Here is a 7595-nt window from a genome sequence, read left to right as displayed (position 1 = left end):
GCGCTCATGTGAGTTGGACTCGTGATCAGTGGCTGGAAGGCCATTGGGACGCCGTAACAATTCCTTGGATGCCGTCCCAGTTGGTTAAGCTGGACGCCGTCCCAAAACTCTGGACGCCATCCCACCCTTCTGAGCTGGACGTCGTCCAGGTTTCTGGACGTCGTCCAGGTTTCTGGACGCCGTCCAGATGCACTGCCTTAAATTTTTTTTTTTTTGGTACGCGTTTTGGGTTTATGAAGTCGGGTTGTTACAAGTGGTATCAGAGCATGGTCTAAGGGATTTAGGTGACTTGAGATAGGCGCCTAGACTTAGACTTTTGTGTGCGCGTGTATGCGAGACTAGTAGGACTTTGGGTCGGATCGAGATGGTTAGTGCATAGGTTTATGTGAACTAATCATGCGCTATTTGTTTGTGTTGTGTTTAGCAATCATCAAGCGAGATGGACGTTGTACTAGCGAGTTAGCGTGACGTGCTCGCGTAGTAATGACTAGCTACCATTACTACGAGTGCAAATCGGGTTAAACAAGCAATGTACGACGATTGTTGAGCGAGATGGAGTAGTGTGGCATATATGTATATACACATGTAATTGTCCTTTCGTTTTTGTGGTTTAACCTATTTCGTTTTATAGAATGAAGACGAGAAACGGTCCCGATCATGATAACGGAAGTACAAGCGAGGACGCCGAGTTTTCGGCCAAGGTTGAGGCCGTCTTTAAAAAGTTAAAAGCGGATTTTCTTACGGACGTCCGAAAGGTCTTTCAAGATTCGGTCGATGGGCAGGTGACCGATCTGATAAATGAACGAATGAAGGCCACTATCAAAGAGGCCCTTGACGCTAGGAATATCTATCCTCGCGGTGAAGGAGGCGAAGGAAGGCGGGACTTCCACTACAAGAACTTCAAGGATGCTCAACCCCCGATGTTTAATGGGGTGCGGGATCCTTTAAAAAGTACATATTGGATCTCCGATATTGAGGGAGCTTTCCGTACCTCGGAATGTCCTCCCGAGAAGAAGGCGAGGTATGGCTCTAGCATGCTACGAGAAGAGGCTAAGTTATGGTGGGATGATAAAATCAACTTGTATGGTGAGGAACAATGTATGGGCTTAACGTGGGAAGAATTTAAGAAGGAGTTTTTCAAGGAATACCGAACTTCTTCCGATCTCGATAGAATCCGGGACGAGTTGCACCATTTGCAACAAGGTTCAATGGACTTAGTTACTCTTAAGTCTACCTTCTTGGCAAAGACTCGTTTTTGCCCGGAGTATGTTGGTGATGATTACAAGCTAATGAAGGATTTCTACCGCACTTTAAATGATGAGTACAAGAGTAAGATTAGTCGGGGTATGGCTAAGTCTTTTGACGAGTTATTTGAATTTGCTCGGGGTTTTGAGCCGGAGGTGCTAAGAAAGAGCGATTTTACTTTTTCAAAGAGGAAGTTTGAGGGTTCAAGTCATTCGAACTTTTCAAATAAGAAGTCCAAGAAAGGCTCCGAAAGCTTTAATAGTGTGAAGAAGGGTGCTTCCGGGGGTTTCGGGCCCACGTGTTATAATTGTAATCAAAGAGGACACATGGCCCGTGATTGCACCAAGGCATCGACCAAAATCACTTGCTTTAATTGTGGTAAAGCGGGGCATAAGAGGCCGGAATGTCCCGATTTGAATAATGATAATGTTAAACGGTTAGAGAAAGCGGCGGGTACGGCTAGGGGTCGCAACTATTTGATGACCAATGATGAAGCCAAACAATCGCACGAAGTTGTCTCAGGTACTTACATGGTTAATTCTAATCCGGCAAGGATTCTTTTCGATAGCGGTGCAAATTTGTCGTTTGTGTCTCCTAAATTTGTGCCTAAACTTAATAGACCGTTAGCTAAGTTAAGTCGTCCGATAGAAGTCGAAATAGCGGACGGCAAGACGGTGCTAGTGGTTGATGTGTGTGAAAATTGTGATGTTGTTTTCGGTGCCGAAACCTTTAAAATTGATCTCATTCCAATGACTTTGGGCGATTTTGATATTGTCGTTGGTATGGATTGGCTCGATCGTTATAGAGCCGATATTGCATGCCATGATAAGTTTATTCGTGTGAAGACCCTAAGTGGGGGAGAGTTAATTATTCATGTTGATAAGCAAAGGAGACCGGTGCCGATATGCACTTTTGCACGGGCACGTCGTTTTGTTGTTACCGGTGGCATGGCTTTCCTTGCTCACGTTGTTGATACTCGCAATGAGCCACCACCTATTCGTGAAATTCCAGTTGTTAGTGAATTCGAAGACGTTTTTCCGGACGAATTACCGGGTGTTCCGGCGGAAAGACAAGTTGAGTTTCGTATTGAGTTGGTTCCGGGAGCTACTCCCATTGCTAAAACTCCTTATCATTTAGCACCAACGGAAATGCAAGAGTTGTTAAATCAAACCCAAGAGTTGCTCGAGAAGGGTTTTATTCGACCGAGTGCTTCGCCATGGGGCGCTCCGGTGTTATTTGTGAAGAAGAAAGATGGTAGTATGCGTATGTGCAATGATTACCGTGAGTTGAATAAAGTGACGATCAAGAATCGTTATCCGTTACCTAGGATTGACGATTTGTTTGATCAACTTCAAGGTGCAACGTATTTCTCTAAGATCAACCTACGGTCCGGCTATCACCAAATGCGGGTCCGTGAGGAAGACATAGAGAAAACAGCTTTTCGAACGCGTTACGGGCATTATGAGTTTGTAGTTATGCCCTTTGGTCTTACGAATGCACCGGCGGCATTCATGGATCTTATGAACCGAGTGTGCCAACCTATGTTGGACAAGTCAGTAATAGTGTTCATTGACGACATACTAGTCTACTCGAAAAGTATGAACGAACATGAACATCATTTGCGTGAGGTATTGAAGACGATACGAAAGGAGAAGTTGTATGCAAAGTTCTCCAAATGTGAATTTTGGCTAAGGGAAGTACAATTCCTTGGTCATATTGTGAACGAAAACGGTATTCAAGTAGATCCGGGGAAGATCGAAACGGTGAAGAGTTGGGGACGACCGACTACGCCTACGGAAATCCGAAGTTTTCTCGGATTGGCCGGTTATTATCCTCGGTTTATCCAAGATTTTTCTAAAATCGCTTCTTCGTTGACGAAATTGACAAGGAAGAATGCGAGGTTTGGTTGGGAGAACGAGCAAGAAATTGCTTTTCAATTGTTAAAAGAGAAGTTGTGTCAAGCTCCGGTGTTAGTGTTACCGGAAGGTGTTGAAGACATGGTGGTTTATTGTGATGCTTCCTTAAATGGTCTCGGGTGTGTTCTAATGCAAAGAGGTAAAGTCATCGCTTATGCCTCTCGACAATTAAAGGAACATGAAACGAGATATCCGACTCATGATCTTGAGTTGGCGGCGGTTGTGCATGCGTTGAAAATTTGGTGCCATTACTTGTATGGTGTCAGGTGTACGATTTATTCGGATCATAAGAGTTTGAAACATCTCTTTAATCAACGAGATTTGAATTATTGCCAACGTAGGTGGATGGATGTGGTGAAAGATTATGATTGTGAGATACTTTATCATCCGGGTAAGGCGAATGTTGTCGCGGATGCGTTGAGTCGAAAGAGTCAACATCCGGCGATAAAAGTGGGATCGTTACGTTTGATTATTACCAACGATTTTCTTGAAAAGCTTGGTGAGATTCAAATAGAGGCTTACGTTCACAACAAGCATACGGAGCGAATCGTGGGCCAATCGGAGTTTATTACTATGGGTCCGCGTGGTTTGTTGTCTTTTCAAGGAAGGGTGTGGGTGCCTAAGATGGGTGATTACCGACGAGTGCTACTTGATGAAGCACATAAGTCAAAATACTCCATTCATCCGGGCGCGACGAAAATGTATCTTGACTTGAAGAAAGATTATTGGTGGCCGGGCATGAAGCATGATGTTGTAAAGTATGTTGAGCAATGCGTCACGTGTTTGCAAGTAAAAGCCGAACACCAAAAGTCGTATGGTAAATTGCAACCGTTAGAAATTCCGAAATGGAAATGGGAGCACATTATCATGGATTTCATTACAAAGTTACCTAAAACGGCGAGAACCCAATTCGATTCGATTTGGGTTATAGTTGACCGATTGACAAAAAGCGCTTTGTTTCTTCCCATTAAAGAAGCGATATCGTCGGAGACTTTGGCTAAGTTGTTTATCAAGGAAGTGGTCTCTCGACATGGGGTTCCTATATCTATTATTTCGGATCGAGATACCCGTTTTACATCTCGGTTTTGGGAAAAGTTTCATGAAGATATGGGTACGCAATTGAAGCTGAGCACGGCGTATCATCCTCAAACGGACGGTCAAACCGAACGTACGAATCAAACTTTGGAAGATATGTTACGGGTGTGCATCATTGACTTTGGTGGTAGTTGGGATGAGCATTTGCCTTTGGTGGAATTCTCGTACAATAATAGTTATCATACTAGTATCGGGATGCCACCTTACGAAATGCTTTATGGGCGTAGGTGTCGAACTCCCGTTTGTTGGGGAGAAGTGGGTCAAAGAGAGATCGGGAGTACCGATTTGGTTTTAGAGACCAATAGCAAGATCGATTTGATTCGGGAACATTTGAAGAAGGCTCAAGATAGGCAAAAGTCGTATGCCGATAGACGTAGGCGATTGATTGAGTTCCAAGAAGGTGATATGGTGATGCTTAAGGTTTCGCCATGGAAGGGTATTATTCGATTTCGAAAACGGGGAAAGTTAGCTCCTCGGTTTATTGGGCCATTCAAAGTTTTAGCTCGTGTTGGCGAAGTTGCTTATCGTTTGGAATTACCCGAAGAACTTGCGGGGATCCATAATACATTACATGTTTCCCATCTCCGTAAGTGTCTTGCGGATGATTCTTCGTGGGTGTCGCTAGACGAGATTGAGCTAAATAATAAGTTAGAGTATGTTGAAGAGCCGGTTGCTATACTTGATGAAAAGGTTAAGAAATTGAGAAATAAGGAGGACAGGACTTTTAAAGTCCAATGGCGTCGAAGTATAGGCTCCGAGTTTACTTGGGAGCCCGAAGAGTTTGTCTTGGTCTATCTTCTTGCTTGTCATGCGGCGTGGATTGCGAGGTCGCAATCCGGTTCAAGTGGGGGAGAGTTGTAAGATCCTGTTTTCTTTTGGGTTTGGACGCCGTCCAAATATTCGGGACGTCGTCCCAGATTGAAGACCTGGACGCCGTCCAACCTTTTGGGATGCCTTCCCATTTTGAAGTCCTGGACGCCGTCCAGAAATCTGGACGCCGTCCAGATGGTCTGACAAGCCAGCCTTTGTATTTCTAGTTATTTAGTTGGGCAATTTGGTAATTTCACATGTATGGACGACTTAAGGGCCTTAGGATCAGTTTGGTGAGTTCATTACTTCATTTCTCAACCACCAAAAATCATCCATTCATTCTAGAGAGAGAGGGGGTGGTTAAGTGTGAGAAAGCTTAAATCGGGGAAGAAGAAGCTCATTTCGGGTTAGAACTCGGGAGTTAAAGTTGTTCATCTCCTCCTTAGCTACGTTTTGATTGTTGTGGTAAGCCCTAAACTTGATTACCTAAGTTTAATGTGTTTAAGGGTTAGGGTTAGGGTTTGGGTTAGTATTGCACATAAAACCCATTTGTGAGAAATTTGGGGTTTTTGGGTAAGTTTGGGTCATGAAGACCCAAATGGTGGCTAACCTAGGGTTTTGAAAGGGTAAATGGGTCTTAAAGGCCTAGCAAATCACTAGTACACTAATAGTTAATGTTAGTGGGTGTCATTTGGGTTGTGGGTGACCCAAATGGGTGTGTTGACCTTGAAATGGGTCAAATGGGTCTTTGATGACCTAGGTTGTCTTGCATGTATGAAAACGAGTTAACTTTGTGGTTAAAAGTGTGTTAAGACCTTATTTGGCTAAAGTTAGGGTTTTTGGTGAAGTTAACCCATTATTAGGGTTAAAGGTGCAAAAGGGGTCGGGATTGCACTTAGGGTCAAAAGACTCTAGATTGTTAAGTGAGTTGCTTGACCGACTTGAGTTGTGAATTGATTATGTGCTAAAATGTAATAGGTACGTTACATTGAAGTGGCAAGTTCGATTATCTTTCACGAAGACTCTAAGGTGAGTGGAGTAATTATACATATGTGTATATGACGTATTTATTTGTGGGTGTTATGGTATGAACCATCGAGCCGGTAGTGCCATAACATGTGTGTGATCAAGTGTGAACCACGAGCCGGTAGCACTATAAACTAAGTTGTGAACCACGAGCCGGTAGCATCGAGTGTGAACCACGAGCCGGTAGCACTATAAACTAAGATGTGAACCACGAGCCGGTAGCATCGAGTGTGAACCACGAGCCGGTAGCACTATAAACGAGTATGACTCAAAAGCGTATGGTGTGAACCACGAGCCGGTAGCACCATAGCGATATTGGTTAACCATATTGAGATTGTGGATTGTTTAGCATATTGTTTAAATATACTGTGTTGAGTATATGCTAATGCGGTTTTGTGATAATGTGCGACTTGTTAAGTATTTCAGGTATGATGTTATGCTAATTTGAGTTTCAAGTTCGTACAAGGTATTCGGTAATTGTGATTGCAAATAGATGGGTTATATATATATATATATGTATAATTATTGCATTCACTAAGCTTTGCTTACCCTCTCGTTGTTTACTTTTTTTATAGGTTCGGGCATTGACAAGGGTAAGAGCGTTCAATTGGAATAGTGATCTCCCGCTTGTTTTGTTAGGGGATGCTTTTGGGTGTTAGCTTTTGGAGTTCGACCGAGATTGGGTAGTTTAACCCCAAACACCATGCTCTAGTGTCGTTTGGAACTTAAACTTATATTTGGTCGAAACTTTTATTTTAGAACGAAACTCGTAAAATGGACGATGTGGACCCGTCGATGTAAAACTTGATTTGATGATGAAAATCTCTTAGTTTCATTTATATTGACTTGTGGTAAAAAGGTTTTCGTTTGAAAGTGTCGGGAAGCGGGTTTTTCCGCTCATGTGAGTTGGACCCGTGATCAGTGGCTGGAAGGCCATTGGGACGCCGTCCCAATTCCTTGGACGCCGTCCCAGTTGGTTAAGCTGGACACCGTCCCAAAACTCTGGACGCCGTCCAACCCTTCTGAGCTGGACGCCGTCCAGGATTCTGGACGCCGTCCAGATGCACTGCCTTAAAAATTTTTTTTGGTACGCGTTTTGGGTTTAAGAAGTCGGGTTGTTACAAAGCATAATTCCTTTCTTTCATATTTAATTGCACTTTTAATTATCGCACTTTAATTTATTGTTATTTTAATTATCGTACTTTTTAATTATCGCAATTTTATTTATTGTCATTTTATTTATCGCACTTTTATTTATCACAATTTCATTATCGTTATTTACTTTACGCTTAAAATTAAGTTATATTTATTTTTAATATTTTACATTAGGTTTTAACTGTGACTAAAGTTTTAAAATCGACAAACCGGTCATTAAACGGTAAAAACCCCCTTTTATAATAATAATACTACTTATATATATTTATATATTTACAAATATAGTTTTAAAAATATAGCGTTAAACTTGGCTAAGATCCCTGTGGAACGAACCGGACTTACTAAAAA

This window comes from Rutidosis leptorrhynchoides, chromosome 4, assembly GCF_046630445.1.
Source record: "Rutidosis leptorrhynchoides isolate AG116_Rl617_1_P2 chromosome 4, CSIRO_AGI_Rlap_v1, whole genome shotgun sequence".
NCBI classification, from domain to species: domain Eukaryota; kingdom Viridiplantae; phylum Streptophyta; class Magnoliopsida; order Asterales; family Asteraceae; genus Rutidosis; species Rutidosis leptorrhynchoides.
The sequence above is the reverse complement of the archived record's forward strand: the minus strand, read 5'-3'. Positions refer to the sequence as shown.